At 44.0% G+C, this 20,852-nt stretch overlaps 1 long non-coding RNA gene across 1 annotated transcript in view; it reads right to left on the bottom strand.

The window, feature by feature from the left end:
- Positions 1-20,852, bottom strand: part of LOC143695420 (uncharacterized) — a 115,209-nt gene that overhangs the window by 70,374 nt on the left and 23,983 nt on the right. Inside the window, exons 6-9 of the long non-coding RNA XR_013184580.1 lie at positions 17,782-17,880; positions 6,702-6,936; positions 655-749; positions 470-567 (exon numbers count right to left, since the gene is read on the bottom strand). This is a non-coding gene — a long non-coding RNA (uncharacterized LOC143695420). The remainder of the gene's footprint in view (positions 1-469; positions 568-654; positions 750-6,701; positions 6,937-17,781; positions 17,881-20,852) is intronic.

Raw genomic sequence — 20,852 nt, 5'->3', positions numbered from 1 at the left:
GTAGAATTTCCCTGTCAAAGTTAAATTAAAGAGGTTTCTTTGCCCTGTCTTTTTTCCTTAATTAACATTCTCACTCCCTAACTTCCAGATAAAGTAATGGAATCACAGAATGGTTTGGGGTGGAAGGGACCTGAAAGATCATCTCATTTCAACCCCCTGCCACCTTCCACTGTCCCAGGCTGCTCCCAGCCCTGTCCAGCCTGGCCTTGGACACTTCCAGGGATCCAGGGGCAGCCACAGATTCTCTGGGCACCCTGTTCCAGGGCCTCATCACCCTCAGAGTGAAGAATTTGTTCCTAATATCCAATCTAAACTTGCTCTCTTTCAGTGTAAAGCCATCCCCTCTTGCCATAGGATACAATCTTTTCCACTTCAGCTCTACTATATTTCATGTTTTGCCTCATGAGACCAAATTTATTACAGTGAGGGATGTAATTTAATAGTATATTTCAAACAACCACAAGTGTACCTGCTTGGCTGCTCATTTTTCACAAAGTCTTTCTAGGAAGCATTTAAGAGTCAGAAGACTGCCCCAAAATTTGTTTGAGTAATCCAGGTTTCGTGATTCTGCAAGAGAGAACAGAAAGTTAACTTGAGATATTTCCTCTGCTGCTTGTCACACCAAAATGCCACAAAGGCAGGCAGATCCTTTACCTGTTTTCCCACAGGTTCATGGAGAGAAATCTCAATGTAGACCTTCATCCAGCCAAAAATCCTGAGCTCATTCTCACCTTCCTTCACTGGTACCTCTGTAAAATCAGAGGAAATAATCCACAGTGCACAAAGCAGCCATCACGCTCAAAATATTTGCAAAATCCCAGCCCCTCCAGACCTGAGCTGTGCAAAGCCCCAGGATTATTCATAATTTCACCAGTCTGATTCAGCAGAAAGAGTGTGGAACCATTTTGAGTCACATTTAAAGCTGTTTATGGGTATGGGGAAAAGTTGTGTCCCTTGATCAAAATGTAGCTTTTTCTCAGCTTCATTCCTGGGTTAGAGGAGAATTAAACAGTTCTGGAACTTGCTGGGAAGAGGGGGAGCAGGGGGATAGAGAAGGACAATTTATCTCTAAATTACATTGCTCTTCAGAGTAAACCACAGAGAGCTGTAATGGGACAAGTAATTTTTTTATATAGTATAATTAATTAGAACCCATAAACCCCAATTAAACAGCACTTTTGAGACTATCAAGTGGTGCATGTTTGAAACTGCAAATATGACAGTATAAGTACATTTTTATAGCTGGGCACACTCCTCAGGATTATTTTCAGTGCTCTACTAAAATGGGAAATGGCACCAGTTAGGCCCCTGCTAATAAATCGCTTGGAAACAGGCGATATTAATAATCTTTATGGGGGTAGGATGGAAGCCAGATGGGGCAGGGAGGGGAGTGTGAAAGTGGCATAATATATTGGCCTGGAAAACACAACCCAGGCCAAAGCAGAAATGTGATCTTGGTGTGTATCAGCGAGGGCCGGGAATAGAAAAGGAGAGGTGATGGCTGAAAGGGGAGATCAGGAGGAGGATTTCTGAGGTAAGGAAGGTGACACCCTACAAGGTGAACACAGGTGTGGGGGGTACCAGTTGTGGGTTTCTCTGGGTCTGGATTGAAGGCACTTGAGACAGTAGTTCATGTTGGGGCTCAGGTGTTTATTATTTCTTATCAGTAAAACATTCTCACTGCTGTGAGTTCAGCAGCTTTTCATTAGAAGGCACAAAATGGCCAACAATCTCTTGGTACAAAGTCTTTTAAGACTAAACTACAATTAAGAACTGACACCTGGATTATTTTCCCTTTTAACCCAATAACTGAACCCACAGAGCCCACAATGCAGATTTTTCTGCCCAATTACAAAATGCCACCCAAACCCAAGAAAAAGAAGGAAGAGGAAGCATGAAGAAGAAACCCAGGACCACACCCTGTGCCCTCCATCTTGCTTCCATCCACAACATACTAAAAATCCCAAAACCCTAAATTTCTCACCAAGTGATACATCTACACTACTTTCTATAATCTATTTCACATTTTTGTGGATTCCAGTCTATCTTGAAGTCTGGGAAACTTTCTCCATGAACGAAGGTCAAAGTCAGTGCTGCCCTGGGGGTCAGGGCACCCCAGAGCAGAAACAGAAATATTCCCTGTGCCCTGGGTTTCCACACGCCTGCACGGGCAAGGAAGCAGAGGAAAGAGGTGTTCCAGGGGATTTAGCAGCCCCTGCAAGGAGAGGGCTTTGTCCCTTGGCTGGGAAATGGGAACAGCACTGGGAGCTCTGCCCTGGAGGAGCCGTGCGTGCAAGCGATGGGACACGTGGGCATGGGCTCCGTGCACAACCAGCGTGAGGAAAAGCTCCCTCAGCCCTTGTTTATTCACACGAGGCCCCAGTTGTGTTTCCCTTGGCAGGGGGAGCCCTGTGCTCACTCCCCTGTGCTCATTCCCCTGTGCTCATTCCCCTGTGCTCACTCCCCTGTGCTCACTTCCCTGTGCTCATTCCCCTGTGCTCACTCCTGTGCTCATTCCCCTGTGCTCACTCCTGTGCTCACTCCCCTGCGCTGCCCTGGCGCACACCTGCCAGCCATTAGCACCCGGGCCTGTTTTGTTCTCACATTTCGGGCACTGACCCTCAGCCACGGCTCCAGCAGACACTCCATCACCTCCCTGTCAGCACTCCAGCCCAGCAGCCCCTGCCCTGCCAGCCAGCACCGAGTAAGGAGGGCTGGGAGAAGCCTCCACCTCCAGAGAGACTCCGCACAGACGCTCCAAAATATTCCAAACCCAAACAAAGTCATCATTTAAGGAGCAAGAGGCCTTCTTGCTCCTTAAGTGATGACTTTGTTTGGGTTTGGAATATTTTATCCTTCAGAAAATAGCAATGCAGCGTGATAAATGAAAAACTGGTGACAGCTGAGCCTTGGTGACACGAGCAGACATTAAATTCTAGCACCCCTGTTCAGCTGTACAGTGCTCCTCGTGCAAGCTGCTCCAAAAAAGGGGCATCTTTATCTTGGCAGTCACTCATCAACATAAGAAGAAAATTTAATCTAGAAATGCAGAAAAATATACTTTCAGGTGAAGGAGAAATGGAGGGAACAGCTTGTCTGGATAGAAAGCATTGTGGGGCAAAGACTCACAACATCCCAGGGAAGATCTGGGGAGGACTTAAGAGCATCAAGGAGATAAGAGCTTTCTGCAGAAATGCTTTGCACTACATGTTATGATCTGTGGAGGTCTGCATAGTGCTGTCACATGTTTTATATACATGGGGAGGCTACTCAGCTCTTAGTTTTTAAGAATCCATTTACTAAATTAGAGAATCTTATAAATATTTGCGTTTCTTAAGCCTTGAGCCAATTTATGTGCACTGAGACCCTTAAGCTTTCTCACCAACATAAATTATTCTAAGATCTGACTCCTTAGCAGCTCCAAATGCTGTATTTTAGTTTGATGGAGACATATCTTTCCTTTCTATTTACTTTGTGCACAATTTTCTCAATTCAATATCAATAGGGACTGAGACTCTGACAAGGCAGTAGTCAGGCTGCAGACAAGTTTTGGACTAAGTCCTTATGAAGTTAAAAGGAAGGAATGGGAAACTTAAATCACTGGAGAGGTCCAGATTTCCATGAGAGAGAAAAGCATTATAATTCTTTTCTATGCCAATCTCAAGGCAATGGGTGTTTCAGTGATCCCTTAAAAAATTATTTTAAAAAAAGCAAAAATTCCAAACAAGCAAAGACTAATTTTGGATTTGTGTTAGAGGCTTTTTTCCAAAGCTCTCTGGAGCCAGCATTGTTGAATGTGTGGTCATTTAGCACAAGACCTTACAGTCAGATCTACAGTTGTAGATCTAATAAAATACTTACATTGTGTTTTCAGACATTGCAAAAGCAGTATTTTACTGAAATATATTAAGTAGATGCTGATATTGACATTTTTTCCTAAGTCTGTATGGCTCACATGTAGCTTCTCTACAAGCCTTGTACTTAAGGTCTCACTTTGTTCCTTAAACTCTTGGGCTTTTTGGAGGATGATTTCCCACTTGAAAGTTGAGGTACTTGTAGGCAGGATATAAAGGGATGGAAATGAAAGTGGACCTGAGCATGTATAAACTGGGATGATTTAATGTAAAATACTTGAGGTTCTTGCTCCAATGGATGAAAATATAGGTTTTATTCCTAATACAAGTTTTATTTTTCTTAATCCAGCAAATAAAGATGTGTTTGGCATCGTACAAGGCATAGTGAGATGAAGAACCCTCTCCTCAATTTAAGCAACAGACATGGCAAGAATAATCTGTCTGGCCACTGCAGAACTGGACATTTAGTAGAGATTCATGAAGGCATAAACAGGATCACCATATAGTGAAGGAAGGACAGAAAAATTGCTTTAATCTTAAATCCTGGTTTAGATGTTTCAAGGAAAAAAAAAGCACCTTTTAAGGAAATTGGAAAGCTCTGACTGCAGCAGACTCATGGTCTAGTTAGTTAGGGGGTAGAAGCACAAAGAATATCAGCAACCATCAACAGGATGGCAAATGCCATTTGAATAGACATGTGTCATTGCTGTACCACAGCCAAGTGAAACTACAAACACTATTAAAAGTATAAAGAGGCTTTAATTTACATTCCTGCTAAGGCGTCTTTCTGTTGCCAGAATATTGCTAGTGGGCTTAGTATAAATGAGAATCTGGCCTTAATATTCTCAAACAGAAAAGTGAAATACACAGACATATTGACTTGGATTCGTGTGCTCTGTTCTGTTAACCCAAGGTATCTGCACGGACCAAAAGTGGCAGAAAGAATATGAATCTGTACCTACAGTGCATAGCAGCTTCAGTGAGCACAAATGATCTACAGAGTCACTTCCCATGACAGCTAAATCAGCCCTGTGGAATTATAAAGGTTGGAAAAGACCTCCAAGATCACGGAGTGCAACCATTAACCAAGCACTGTCAGGTCCACCACTAAATCATGTCCTGGAGTATGCATCTAAACATTTCCTGAACACTTTAATATTGTGTATTTCCTTTATTTTTAGCATCACATCCCCCAACACCACACAATACAAAACACCATCTACTTCACTTTCCCCCTGCTAAATCTTGGTGCTAAAGTCAGAACTCCAACATCCACCTAAACACAAGCCACCCAGGAAGATCTAATACTTTCTAACAAACTTCAGACTTTTAACACAAAAGACAAAAAGCCTTGAATACCAGCAGTGCCTGGGGTGGGAGCTGTGTCCTTTGCTGGAGAGAGGCACAGCAATAAAGCAAATGGCAGCAATCCCTGCCAATGTGACCAGGGGAAATACACACCAGCCAGGAGCTTCCTTCTATCACCAGAAGCATCTCTGCACCCTGCCCATCAGCCCAGTGTCAGCTGTGGCCCATTCCAGATGCTCCAGAGGAGGAGGGAAGAACAAACAAACCCAGAGGGCAAGTTAGGCATGAAAAAAAGGAGGAAAAAACAAAACAAGACATCACCTCATGCCTGTGAGGAAGCCCTCGAGCAAAGGCGTGAGATGTGTTTCAGACTCTAAAAAGGGCTTTCCACCAAAAAGGAAAAAATCATCATATGAAAAACACAGGAGAGGAAAAAGGTAGCTCCAAACACATGCAAGCAAAATGGCAGGGGGTTGGAACTGGATGAACTTTAAGGTCCATTCCAACCAAAGGTTTTCTATGATTCTATGAAAATAGACAAAATTCTGAGGTGTTTGAAATCAATAACAAATCCCTCAAAATTTATTTGTGCTAGATTTTGAGGTGAACACATTTAAGTAGATTCCTACATTTATTTCTAAATAAGAGATGTGTAGCTCTTGAAATGTCTTCTTGGGATGTGTTAATTTTGATAGGAAAATGAAAGGTGCTAATTTGTCCCTGTCGCCGTATAATATTAAACAGTTAAATGTGGGCTGATTTTGGAAACAGTGCATGGCAGACACACTTGAAAAAATAATTCAAAAGGTACTGAAAGAATAATCTTTTCCAAATCTGTCAACAAGATTCTATCCACTGTTCCTGGCAAGAAATCTAGCTTAATTTGGTAAAACAATCACTTTTGCTCTCCCAAACATTGTAAAACAAGTGGGGTCATGGAAAGAAAAGTAGGAACATTAAAAAGACCCTTGATAAATACTCAGGGCAGTGCTGCTGTTATCGTGGGGTATTTCCAAGGACCTGCACAGGTTTTAAAAGTACAAGTAAATGAGAAGGGCAGGAGGGAGCTCAGACTGCAAGGGCTGAGGGCTGCAAATTCAATTCACCGCGTGGTTTTGCTGTGAATGCTTTTCCAGCTCTCACACCATTACATAGGATGTAGCATCATAATGATGTCAACTCTTGGACCAAAGAACAAGCTGATTTAAGTTTTATGAGGGGAAGGATGAATACTTTCAAAGGAATGGTGAACCAAATAATACAGAAGTGGTAGGATCACAGTTCAGGGAACTCACGGTTAACACTTTGAACTATTTTTGGAAAGGTTCTGCAAGTTCAGGGATAGCTGGATGGAAAAGGCCTGCACAGCTCAAGCAAAAGCATTGACAATTTTCTACCAAATTTGCAGGGAGAGAATCAAAACCTCTCTTCCCTTTTACTGAAGGTGACTGCTGTAGCAGGGCTGCTCTGTGTGCTTGTGAATGAGCATCAGAGGCTGTGCAAAGCCTTCCCTCCCTGGGACAAAGGACACACACTCACCTTGCATTCCAATCAGCACAAACCCCTCTCTGCTTTCTTCAGGATTCTCCAAGGCTCAGGGTGGTGCAGGATCCAGGCTCCCTCCATCCCTGCCTTGCCTACAGCAGGAGCAGCCCCTCCTCGTCAGTCCCATCTCTTCCCAGGTGCTGGGGCCTTGTCCTGCCCAACCGAGGAGGTGCTGCATCCACGTGGTTTTAGCCCCAGCATTTTCAGTCTATAGGGAAATAAAACCTCCCTGGAATTCAGATGCAAAAGAAAGCACAGGTATGGAGGTTTTCAATCAAAGCCACTGCTGTTTCTGCATGGGAGCAGGTTAATAATTCCTTCCCCAAACTCCCTTTGGAAAATCACTGCAGATGACTTCTGCCAGCTCTTGCTATGTTTTTCTCTCCTTTAAATGCATACTTGAGAATACCCAGTTATTGCAGATCACCAGGAACACACAAGGAATGGGTTGCTTTATAAGCTTTACTACAATTATGGATAATGTTGGAAATGTATACTGTATATTTCCTGTATGGTGGGACTGCTACAAGCACAGAAAATCCACATTGAAGGGGATTTCTATGCAAGCTATGCAGCAGATGAAGATTGTATTGCAAGCTTGAATTACTGATTCAAGCTGCTTCTTTGCCTCTCCCCACCCACTTCTCTAATAGCTTTTAAACTTAAATAGCCATATAAGTTAAAATGTTCTTTTATAGGGTGAAATAAACAGATTTTATGGTTCAGAAACTGCAAGTTTAGAGATCAACACTTTACCACTAATTCATGCAGGTTCAAGCTAAGGAAATGGCTCATTTTCCTCACTACAGTCTCTGAGACTTTTTTTTCCTCAAAAAATCCTAGATGCATTTTAAATTAGATGTTATGAAAACTCTGGGTGCAGACAATGCTTTCTCTTGACAAAGTACATCTAGGTTGCTGCATTCCAGGTCCCAGATCACATGAAATCAGAGGAAAATGACTGCTGAAAACCTCATATTTGCTGAAAATTGGTACAAAACTTTAGAATTTACTGTACACATTATTAATAGCACCTTAAAGCACACAAATAGAAAACACCCAACAAAATAATAATTTTTTAAAAAACACAAGAAAGCTTACATATGCCACTCTGGGAATCTAAAAACTCTCATGACTGCAAACGTAATTTATATTTAAACTTCTTTTTAACTCTCAAAGTACTGCAAAGAATATTTATCCCCAGTCCATTCAGTACAATTCTTTCCAGTGGAAGAGTAGGAAATACCAGTTCCAGCTGTCCCAGAAAAGCTGAGGAGAAGCAGGACTGACAAGCCCCATACCTCCTACAACACATTCCCATTACTAGAATTATTCATTGGACTTCATGGGTAAGGCTGGCATTCCAGTGAGCCAGGGGAATAACCATGACCCAGAGATGTGAATTCCAGATGCATGCAGAAATAATTGGAGGGTACAAAACCCCAGGAAGATACAGCTTGGAAAGCTTGGTATGATCTGAATGCACAGAAAGTTATTTTCAAACCAAGGAAGAGCAAGACCTGATTCTACCGAGCAGTGGGAGACCCTGCCCTAAATACTCTAAAGAGAAATTGTGGTGCCCTGGTAATTTTATCAGAAAAATTACAGTGATTATGTTTCACTTGTCCATCTATCTGTTTATTCAACCCTCATCACTATGATTTTTGAGTGTCTCATATATCCAGTAACAGCATGGGTGTATTTTTCTTCCCGTTTATCAGCTACATTAACCAGCATTTAAGTGGTTAAAATGGAGGTTTTGTTTCCAAGCAAAGATAATCCTGTTCCTGAGGACACCAGTAATGGTGGTATATGACAACATAATCAGCAGCACAAGGATATAAACAACTCCCAATTATCCCAAACCAAAATTTTTGAACATCTTGTTACATTTTTTCCTTAGGCCTTAAAATTACTGAGTTGTTATGGTTGGATGCTTTGTGGTGAATAAATCTAAAGTAATTCCCTGGAAAGAGTGAATTGCACCGAAATTCTGTTAGTGCAAAAGACCACAGTACCAAGCTTGCCCTGGCTTTCCCATCCATGGGGGAAAAAACCAGACCACGTTCTCATGGTGTGGGGACAGGAGATAAAGGGGGAGGAGCAGTGGGATGTGATTTCTAGGAAGGGGGAAGCAGCTGCATGGAAAACAGGCAAGAGGGAGAGCGCATTGAGAGCGCCACGCAACAGTGGCATTTCTTGCACTTTTGCTTCTGTCAAAGGGCCAAATTCCCTGTGCCTCCAGGTGAGTAACAAAACAACAAGTATGAGAAAACCCCACTGCACACAAACACAACCTGAATGGAATTTGAGAGGATCCATGGGCGCCGTTTCCCACACGGGGTGCACGGAGCGCCCGTCGTGTCTCAGAGCTCTCACACAGATAGGAACACGAGATTCTGTGCTAGGAACAGAGATGTCACAGGACAAGGCATCCAGATCTGAAGACAGATCAAAGTAACCACACTGAGAGCCAAATCCAAGCTTGGGCTTTGAATATACCTCCAAAACATGGATGTTTTTGGAGCTAGAGTTTGGGTTCTGTCATCCATCTAATCTTGAAATGGGTGGATCAAAGATGTTCAGTCTGAGGCTTAGCAAAGTGCTAACAGATACTTTTGAATAGAAACAGTTCAGTGAAATGCTCCAAGCAAGAAATAAATTTGTTGGTGGGCAAGTCATGAAGCGAAAAAGTGAAACTGGCTGAGGAAATTGCTGGGTACCTATTGATTGCTTCGATATGTTACCTTGAGAGGTTGGATTTACGCGCAACAGGAGCGAAGGAGAGGCACAACGTGGTTGAGCAATTGGACCAGAAAGTTGGTAGCAATGCCAGAAAAGGCTGGAAATTAAGAAGGATGCCCAGTGGTTTGAGCGCTGGCTTGGAAACCAGCAGCAATCATATGTTTGGTTCTCCATCCCAAATTTCCTGTATGACCTTGGCCAAGTCATCCAGTGCCTCAGCTTCCAACGACTCAAATGGAGCTCATAAACCTTGCTAAAAAATAAGAAAACTTGTAGGGATGAAGGACCATCTCTCACCCACTGCATCCTCACAGCTTAAAGGTGGCTTGATAAAATCATTAAACAAAGGAGACTGGATGGCTTGCTGAATTATTCCAAATAAAAACACAGATACACAATTGTAGAAAAGAACTGCCTGCAGAACACTTCAAGCTGTGGAGACAAGCCTGGCTATAGATCTTCCAACATTTCCATGCTCTAAGGAAGCCACACTCCTGTTCAAGCTATAGGAAAAACACACAAAACATTGCACAGCTCTGGCTGGCACTGGCATTTGCTCTGTAGATGGCACAAGTGCTAACCTTATTTTCTACAATGTTTATGCCAATGGAAAGTGGAAATAACTGTAGGAATGAATCCTGACATACATATGTGTGACATCTGGCCACATCAGCACTATCATTTATTCCAGAGCATGCATTTTCCTGGCCACCATTTTTCAGCCTACCTTAGTCAACTGGAATAACAATTTTGGCCAGTACAAATTTTTGACCTGAAGTCTGTGTAGATCTGAAAGGAATTTCCCTTTCAACACACATGATCTTCCATTAAGCAAAGCCAGTTCCATGATTCCTGGAAGAATTAAGAGGTACAAATACCCTGTAACTCTGGAACCTTGCAGTTAATGCTTTGGTCTCCTTTTAAGGGACAATAAGTTAATTCTTTCACACCTAGTTCTGGTGGGTCATTTAGGGACAGTCTTATCACTCCATGGGTAAAGGTACTTTCCTAAATAATTCAAAATCTCAGATGCTGTTTATTCTTCTGCTCTAACTGACCAAGTGCTATGCAAATTTTAGAGTAAAAAATATGCATTCAGGCTTGCAGATGGAATTACATCCTAGATGGGTTGCTGTGTTCTGGAGAAAACAAAGGATAAAAATTTAAGAATCATGGAGAGTTTTCTCCTGCTGTTACACATATTCACTTCATCAATAGTGGCAATTAGAGAGGACCAAGAATTTCTACTACTGTGTCATCCCAGCTTGGCCTATAGCACTTGCTGGAGAAGGAGTTTTCTTGAGGAATAGATGTCAAGGGAACAACACCCTTGGGGCAACTGTTAGTATAGAGTATAGAAAAGAAGCAACCACCTAAATACCTACAAAATTAGAAGTTGAATTTCTGCTGAAAGCCAAGTGAATGTTTGCATGAAAGGTCAATCTTGATAAAGATATTTGGGCAAAAAAAACCAATGAAAATTACCAAATCAATCAGTAAAATCAGAGCAATGGCAATAATCAGCAAACACATAAAAAATTAAAATTGAACTTACAACAAAATATGGATTTAAAAGGAATTAGAAGTTGAAGCTTTTCCTCCTCTTAAGTATTCCTTTGAGCTGTGATTTTCAAACTTGCATTCAGCTGCTGCTTAAGCCTGATAGCTGTGAAACTCAGGAGTGCCTGGCAGACTGTATTTAAAGTCCCCAGAAGCCTGCATGGTGCTTCACTTGCAGTACAGAACTGCCCTGTTTGGAGGGGGCAAAGCTGTTGCCTTCCTGCTGGAAATGTTAAGGCAAATTGTGGAAAACAAGGGTTATGTCCCAAACCTTGCTCCCTCATTGCTTTACACTTTTCCACATTTTGGGAATGCAGCTCCCATTGACACTTATAACTGGGAGAAAATGCTGGGAGAAGATGCTCAGGTCTAAAACTTGGTATTTCCTGTCTCTTGCAGGGAGGTTACTTAGCAAAGACATCCAGATCCATGCATCTATCTCATGTGAGGACGTGGTATTTTCCTTTTCCAAGCAATGTCCAGCTGCAAACCACAGAAGCCTCTTTAGCCACAGAGACATAAAGATGCATCAGAGAACATTCTCACAAATTACATGCATCTTTATGCAGAAGCAAAGCCAAAGTTAGCTGCTTCCCCCTGTACTGTAAAAATTCCTGTACAGATTATACACCTTATTAATTCTAGACCAGTGAACTTTCCTCCTAGTTTATAATGAAGTGTTACATTATTAGTCAGCCTTCCCAGCAACTTTTGATAAAAATGGTGTTTTTATTGCTGTATAAAAAATACAAGGCAAGTTAAATGTTCAGTATTTTCTTATAAAATATTTAAGTTTATAAACTGTTGCAAACAGGCTGGTGTTTATATAATATTCACAGACATCTCTAATGCCTCTCATGAAAGCTAATGTGTAAGCTCTTAGCTACTGCAAAAGGGCTTTAAAGATGCTCTGCCCATCTTAAAGTGTAATTCTACATAGTCTGAAGAGCTACTTTGATAACAGTTTGTTTTGAGCTCAATGTTTATTCCTCCCACTGCTGTCTAGGCTGAAATTTACTTACTTTATGAGTGAGGGCCCCAGTGCATTTAAAATTTAAATACCTGACTAGGACACACTTACTCAGCAGAAAGCACACACATGCCTAATTTCAGGTACATGCTTACATCCCTTATGTCTCAGGACTCAAATCATACGCCCACATTATTTAACAGACAGAAAAGCAGTTGGAAACACAGACATTTCTGAGGCAGAAGAATGTATTTCCCAAAGGAAATAAGCTCTAATGACTTCTTTTCCAGGTATTGCCCCACTCTCTACCACTACTAAGAAACAAAACAGTTGTTTCAGCTTCTGAGTTGCTGTAAGTCTTGTGTGCTCCTGTAGATATTTTATTTTTGTTGCTAAAATCAATAGTAAAGCTACTGAGACTACAAGCACACAACTGCTCCTACATCCAACAAAATGCCAAGCAGAAGTGGGATTCTTCCCCCCACCAGCAGACTGCCAGCTGTCATATCTGCACCTTGTGACACTTTGATGTGAAACACCAGGAAGAGTCAAGAATATTTGTAATTCTGAGTGCCTTGTTCAGCACAGCACCAAGAGAGGCTCTCCATGGACTTCTCCTTCAGCTCATTCAGAGGCAGCAGAGCTGATGCAAGAAGACTGCAAGTCTCAGCCACACATCCTGATGCCAGCAGCTGACCAGCACAGTCTGAAGAGAGTCGTGGCATTCCCTTCAAACCTATTTCCACTACACTTCAAGTGTAAACTTGGATCAAATGTGGTTCTGAATCCAAAGGCTCAGAGTGAGGATCTCAGGTTACACTCATCTGGCTCCACTCAATGTCTTCAGAGCATTGAAGCCCAGCAATCACTTTATGGCTTCTGCAGATGGAGCATTTGCAGCACTTTATACTTGAAAAAGGCCCAGTGGTTGGTGATCAGTACCAAACCACCAACCAGCTCCACTGAATGTCAGCCTTTGTGCTCCCTCACACAAGTCACAGACTGAAAAACAGCAGTGCAAGCTCCCAGAGCAATGCTTGCTATGAAGGAGCAATTTCCATATCTACCTCCTCCTTCTACATTCTGTGAGCTCCACCACAGCAGATTGCCAGGGGATGGTCAGAGCTGTGGTCTCACATCAGGGGCAGGAATGTCTCACACATGCTTTGGGCCAGGTGAAGACAGCCACAAGCTGGATGGCAACTCCATGTCTGAGGAGCAAGAAAAAGCTGCAGGAATGGAGCAGATGAACTGTAAGCAGGTACCAAAGCCTGAAATGGGGATCACATGAGTGCCACACAAATAAACCTCATGAAAGGAACAGCTCTGAAATTCTGTGAGATCTGTGAGTTCCAGGGTTTGGGATCTGATGGAGAAATATTGCCAGGATCTCACTGTGTACTGGATAAATAAGGTGCACACTGACCCTCTGCCTTAGCCTGCCTGTGCTGGGACTTTGACCATCTAAATGAAATCACAGATTAATATGGTGGGAGTCAGTCAAGTGCTAGAAAAAAGTTCTAAAACTCACTTATCCCAGTCAAAGGACTGATTAAAGGAAAGCATGTCACCAGATTATTCCTCTGGTCAGCCATACTCATAAATAAATATGGGTTGTAAAAGGAAAGGAGCACGGGCAGCTGTAGGATACACTGGGAGAGTATCTTTCCCCTCTACAGCACACAGATGATCCCAGTCTCAGAGCTTTTTCTATTTATTTGTGATGACTGAAACATAGTTTGTACTTGATTTTAAGGAAAGTTACAACGAGGAGTAACATAATGTGCTGTTTTCCAGGAAACATGTGGCAGAGCTGGTATTCATCAATGTGCAGCACATGTGGCAGGTTGTCTGATGGGAGAGGAAAACCTGCACTTGACACAAAGTGCATTCAGAGAAGACTTAAAAGAGAAACTAGATGTTCTTATATCCCACTCTGTTACTCATACAGTGCCCAAAAGTAACTCTAGCCTGCTTTTTCTTCTTTACATCACCTTTCAAGGGTGTGGGGGAGTACTTGGCACCTTCTGTTGTCTGCATCCCATGCTTATAGATAATCTGAAAATTTTCTGGTTTAACCACATTATATATAATAGCCAAAAATGTAGGGGACTGGAGCTGTCCTCAGGGTATTCCCAACAGCTTTTCTCCTGTGAAGAACACCAGATTTTTATGTTGTTCCCCTGTGCAATTTACAGGGTCTGTGGTCATGGAGGGGAAGTTCCACAGCACTAAAAGGCCTCAAGCAACTCCAGAACAAGAGCTCTTATCCTGTGAGAAACTTTTCAGAGCCCTTAAAGGTCTTTTTACTCCTGCATTAGGTGTAAGCAAACTATTTTTCCCCATCATTGAACAGCTCTGCCAAATTACAGGTCTGTGTCCTTGAGAAAACTCATCCTCTACAGTAAATGCAGAAACACCTAAAATTCCCCCTCAACTCTTGCAGAATGACAGACAAAGCCAGTGCAGCAGAACATATTTCTGCTAAACTCACACAAGCAGTAATTCCTTCACAGATCCAGCCTTTCTGGAGGATCCTTCTCCATCCACATCTAAATGCCTTCCCTTAAAGCTTTGCAAGCCAGGACTGGGCAAAGTGACAGGTCCTTCCTGCTTTTTGGGTTTTGATATACAGTGATTTCATCTCTGGTATCTGCACACAGTGGCCAGAAAGGTGCCCACTCTTTTGGTAGGTAAATGACATCTGATTCATAGAGCAATACAGAACAACACCAATACCTGCACAGACAAACAGCTGTTCTCAAAGATCCTCTCTACAGTGTTAGAGGCACTGAAAATGACCTTCAAAAGTTCTTTGTGTGGTAAATTAACTCTCCTCAAAGCATGAATTTATAGAAGGGAAAAAAACCCAGAGAACATCAAGACTAAAGAGCTTTCCTTTTCAGGAGAACATTCTGGTAAATTAAAAAAAAATTAAAATAAATAATTATAAGTGAGGAACAGCCTGAAAATACTCCCATCTCTGCCCTTTTTAATTTAATGAGGGGCATTAATTAATACTGCCAGTAATAGATTGTTGTGGTAACTCATCACTACCTCTACAACCCAGCTGTAATCAGACAGAAAGGTATCAAGGGTTGGCCAGTGCAATCATTATCAGATTGAGATTATTCAAAGAAAGAAAAACAAAAAAAAAGAGCAAGAGGGTTTTTTAAAAAATGAACCTTTGTTTATTTGATTAACTCCTTGCCATCTATTTTAATTCTTCCCTTTTCTTCACGTAGTCATTTTCCACTCATCTCTCCCAGCTCCTCTGCTTGCTTTGCTTAGCAATGCACTTCTTGCAAGCACATGAAAACTATTCCAATGGTACCAATCATGCATATTCTCAAAAGGCAGGCTTACCCTAAAAAGCACTCAGAGTCAGAACAAGATGCAAGACAAGTGGATCCAGCAAATGAATAGGAGGCATCACAGTGAGACAATTATGATGAATATAAATAAGCTGGCGAAAAGAAATATCATTTCACTGAAACATGCAATTTTGCTGAACCCAAAATCATTCTTGGAGACAAATCTGTCTTCAGAGAGCTTTCAGGATGAGGATTTTTGAGGTTGCGTCAGCTGTGATCAAAGGGAGCAACATCACAGATATTAAACTGAGTCTGTCCTCATCCTGCAATGGCAAATCCTGAATGTGAGAATTGCCATTGTCTGACCATCTCAGGGTGCAAAGCTCACAAGAGCCATTTTTGGGAAGGAGAATGGTTTTAATGCACTTAGTCCACAGCCTCTCTTGCTCTTATTTAGAAGTCAATGTGCAGCACTAGGTAGAAATACCTGAGCTAATCCAGCAGGAAGCAGCTGGAGTGGAGAGAGCAGCACAGACACACTCAGCTGCCCAGAGCCATCAGGGGGAGATCCCCACCAGCACACACTGCAGGGGAGCAGCTCGGGCAGGTACAGGGCTGTACAGCCTCCTGTGGACATGCACAGCCTCCTGTGGACATGCACAGCCTCCTGTGGACAGCCAAAGCCTCCTCTGGACATGCACAAACTCCTCTGGACATGCACAGCCTCCTGTGGACATGCACAAACTCCTGTGGACATGCACAGCCTCCTCTGGACATCCACAGCCTCCTGTGGACATGCACAGCCTCCTCTGGACATCCACAGCCTCCTGTGGACATGCACAGCCTCCTCTGGACATGCACAGCCTTCTCTGGACATGCACAGCCTCCTCTGGACATGCACAAACTCCTCTGGACATGCACAGCCTTCTCTGGATATCCACAGCCTCCTCTGGACATGCACAGCCTCCTCTGGACATCCACAGCCTCCTCTGGACATCCACATTCCCCTCTGGACATCCACAGCCTCCTCTGGACATCCACATTCCCCTCTGGACATCCACAGCCTCCTCTGGACAGCCTCAGCCCACTCTGGACATGCACAAACTCCTCTGGGCATCCACATCCTTCTCTGGATATCCACAGCCCTCTCTGGACATCCACAGCCTCCTCTGGACATGCACAGCCTCCTCTGGACAGCCACAGCCCCCTCTGGACATCCACAGCCTCCTCTGGACATGCACAGCCCACTCTGGACATCCACAGCCTCCTCTGGGCATCCACAGCCTCCTCTGGACATCCACAGCCTCCTCTGGACATCCACAGCCCCCTCTGGACATCCAGAGCCCCCTCTGGGCTCTGCACACACCTCTCTTCTTTAGCCTGAACAGTTAAAGCTGTAGAAGCTCGTGGAGCACTGCACATTTCTGACATGATCAGACAAATCTGATCACCCAAACACTGCCAGTAAGTCAGGTTAGCAATGATCTAGAGGATGAAAAACATCTACCAAAATACAGCAGTTTTGAGGGGTTTATTGTGGGTTATTTCTTTTCACTTTTTTTTTTCTTTTACTTTTTTGCCCATTAGGGAATTCCTAATAGTTCCAAAGTGATATTAATTGGCTTGCAGCTCCACGTACAATGTCAAACTGCTGATCAGCTGGTGGGCACACCGTGCTTTTTCCCAGCTGGATTTGCCATCTGAAAGGTCCTTCCCATTTCCAGCTCTGCAACCCTTCCAGGCAGAAGGGAGAAAAGGAACAGGCAGATGCCTTTCCACAGAGATGTAACAAGCCTAGCAGGTTCTCATCATGTCAATAACAATCTAATCAGGCTGCATTATACTGAGGGGAAAATGAGGTCTCTGACTTTGCCAGAACACTTCACACATCCGCTTGCTCTTACAAACACATACAACACACTCCAGTTTCCAGATGCAGATAAGGATAACCACAGTGTGGAAAACAATCCAAGAACTAGGCTAGCCAACTCCTAGCTGGACCTCAGCCTCTTTCCACCTCCTCTCCTTGCTCTGGAATAACAATTGCTGCCTGTAAATTTAATGAAATTTCACAGACAACTGCTTTGTGTTGGTGGGGCAGACAGTGCCCTGCTGCTCTGAGCAAACACAGGAAAGCTGCTCCCACCTTGCCTCTCCCCCTGTCCTGCTGTAATCACAGGGAAACCTGCAAACCTAGCTATGCCCAGGAAGCAGGGATTTGTCCTGGAAGAGTCCTGATGGCACCTTGAGAAAGAACAGCTGCAAGGATCCCTCCTCCCTACAAGGGCAACCAGCTGGAAGAACACAATACAGAATACAGAATACAGAAATGCCCTGCAGCTCACCAAAAATCAGTACCCCAGGATTTTCTGTGCAGTCCAATTCCTACCAGAGCTCCCTCCCCAGGCAGGGCTGATTAAAGCTGACCTAACCCTGAGGGTCTGATCTTCAGATGACCATCCTTAAACCTGAATTAGTCACTGACTTGTGAATCAGAGAGTAAAGAACCACTCCAGACAGCAGAGCTGCATGCTGGCTGCTTCTCTGGTGAGCTCCAAGGCAAGGACTCATATCCAGTAGCAATCTGTTTTTGTGGGGGAAAAAAAAAAAAAGAAAAAAAAAAAGAAATTATAAAACAGCAAAATAGGATTCTGAGTCCAGACTCACTGCCTTCAGGAAGGGGGAGGATTTTTATTTTTTCCTTTCCTGGCTGATTACCTAAGGGGAAAAAAAAAAAATAGAGAGAAAAAAATTACAAGCTCCAGTGAATGAAAAAGAACCTTTTAGTCCAAACTCCTCGGTCAGGCCATCCAAATTCCCGGTTGCCTTGATCTCTTTTCCAGCCAATGAGTTCCTCTTAAGCTCTGACTGATGGTGTTGTATATTTAAAAATGTGTTTATTCTGACAATTTGCTCCTCTTTTATGTAAGAGGACAGGGAAGCAACTCATCCCCAAAACCTCAAGGAAAGAGCACAAACCTTGGCTGCAAGGCTATTTGGCTCCCTGAAGACTGTTGATTCTTGGACAAACTGTTATTCCATCCCTAAAAGATGTACTTACCCTGGAAAAAAAAAAATGCACACTCAAACATACAACTGGGTATTAAGAGCTTTGGTAGATCTGTGACTCTGGCCTTGTGACTCAAGTATCAGCTGCTTCTGCAGCAATGGACATGGTAGTGGAAAAAAAAAAATAAAATCCCAAACCAAAAAACAAAGGAAGGGCGAACACTGAGCTGCCCAGAGCTGGACTGAGCTGAACTTGCATGGCCAAGCCACTAACCCTGGGTTCTCCTCAGTGCCTCAGTGTCAGTGAGGTTATGGAAACCAGAGAGGCAAACAAGTGGGAATTTCTAAACAGATCAAGGGCTAAAGGAAGGGGAAAAAAGGGTGTGGGGGAGAATAGTCAGAGAACATCCGTTCTGTGGAGGGCTGGGTGTTTCTCAGGGTACCCAGGAGAAGGGGAGATATGGCTGCACAAGAGAGGTCAGCGGCTATGAGATCACATCACCCCTTTCCTCTTCCCCTTGGCTGCCTCTTAACTCTCCCTTCTGAGTGCATTTCCCTTTGCTTGTGGGAAAAGCATATTCCACCAGCCCTCTTAAAAAGCATGTTACAGTGGCACAGCCTGAAACAGAAACCAGATTTTTGCCTTTCAAGACCCCTGCCTTAGCCTCCACTGCTAAGCAGAAAAGACAGGACTGGAAAGGTGTGCACAGCCCCACCCAGAGAGCACATGAATTACTCCAAACAGACCTGGTGGGCCTCCTTATTCCCTTTCACTCCCTTTTCCTAATGAGTTCAACCCTGGTTTTAACAGGAATGCCTGCACAGACATGGTGGAAATACATCTCCAGATCTGCATAAGCCTCTGCATGCTCAGGGGTCAGCAGGCCTGAAAATGATGACCAGAGAACCACATTAATGGAGCACAGGCACCAGATTAATATGGACTTTTAAGTCCAGTTTCAAGAAATCCCTATTTCAATGAATCCTCCTATTTTTGCTACCATTGCCTAACTTAAACCACATTTAGTCTATTATTTGTCTTGTTTTTGCACAACCTATTTGTAGTTAGCACAGATCGCCTTTAAAAAAACCAGAAAGCAGCACCTGAGCTCCTCATCTCCCAGGCTGCACCCTCACTCTCCATGGCCTCATTCCCAAGGGTTTCCCCACTGAAGGTCACTGCTGATATCCAGACCCTGCTCTTCTGGGACATCACCCAGGTGCTGTTCTGGGGAGAAAATGGGCTGAAGGTTTCACTGGAGGTGGCAGAGAGCCATGGGAGCCCCAGGGAGCAGCAGGCAGGCTGAGTGAGTCCCTGCCAGCCCCTGCCTGCAGCTGAGCTGCTGGATGAGCCCTTGGCCAGGCTCACACTGAGCACCTGCCCACAGTTCAGAGCCCCCACCAGCAGGACCCCAGTGCTCTCCTCCATGCCCACTTCCAGGCTGCTAATAAGAATGGAAAAGGAAAAGAAATCCATGCCTGGTTACCTTCAGATGGCATTGGCTCTGGAATTCAGCCAGACAGCCATCCTGGACCAGCAGCTTCCTTGCAAAAAAAAAAAAAAAAAAATCCTGCAAATCCTCCTACCTGAGGCAGCCCTGCATTTCCCACCCACATTCAGTTTTCCCTGAATCTTTCCAGATGGGACATGTGGCACTTAGGGACATGGTTTAATGGTGTAATTGGCAGTGCTAGATTAACAGTTGGGCTCTATGGTTTTAGAGTTCCTTTCCAACCGAAGCAGCTCTGTGATTCAGGCAGCACTGGAAGGGCTCGTGACCTGCGGGGCAGTGTCAGGGCTGCCCAGATCCCATTGATCTCCTCCCTTTTAACTTGGCAGAAAGCTCAAGTTTTCACAAACGATTCTCTTTAACCTCTGTGAGGAAGGAGAGATCGCAGGGATTTGGTCTTAAGGCTGCATTAGCAGGCAAAGGAGCTCGTTTGGGATTCTGCTCAGGGAAGGGCGGCTCAGAGGAGCAGGTGGGAATGTCAAAGGCAGAGCAACACCAAAGGAGATGGTTGTGTTTTTCAACGAGCTCTGCTGCTGAACATGCCAGAGACCAGGAGCTAGGAGGGAGGGAAAGGGTGAATGGTGACATGGAGTAAGGGAGAGAAAGCCTGAGCCAGCAAGACAAGCATCCTGAGTCACGCTGCTGGGGAGGTGAGGCTGCTCTGCCAAGGAAAGGCTGACAGAAGAAGTCAGATGCCTGGAGTAATTCCACAATGGTGTAAAAAAAAAATAAAAATAAATAAATAAATTTACAAAGGGCTAGTGCAATCCTAGCCACAACCAGAATGCAAAATCCCACTGATGTGGACACCAGCCACCCACAGCTCCTACTGCCAGAGCTGCCCCTGTTTGTGTGTACGACCAAGGGGGCGAGCAAGGGGCTGGGCACGGTCTGTGCCAAGGGTTTGGGTGAGCTGCAGCCCCAGAGCAGCTCCTGACTGATCACCAGGCATGGAGGCAGAGGGAGCTCCATGCACAGCCCCTTGGCCATGGCCAGCACACCTGCAAGCCTCCAGAGGAGCCGGGGGCTCAGCCCC

The sequence above is a fragment of the Agelaius phoeniceus genome, chromosome 17 (assembly GCF_051311805.1).
Source record: "Agelaius phoeniceus isolate bAgePho1 chromosome 17, bAgePho1.hap1, whole genome shotgun sequence".
Classification (NCBI taxonomy): Eukaryota; Metazoa; Chordata; class Aves; order Passeriformes; family Icteridae; genus Agelaius; species Agelaius phoeniceus.
The sequence above is the reverse complement of the archived record's forward strand: the minus strand, read 5'-3'. Positions and strand labels throughout refer to the sequence as shown.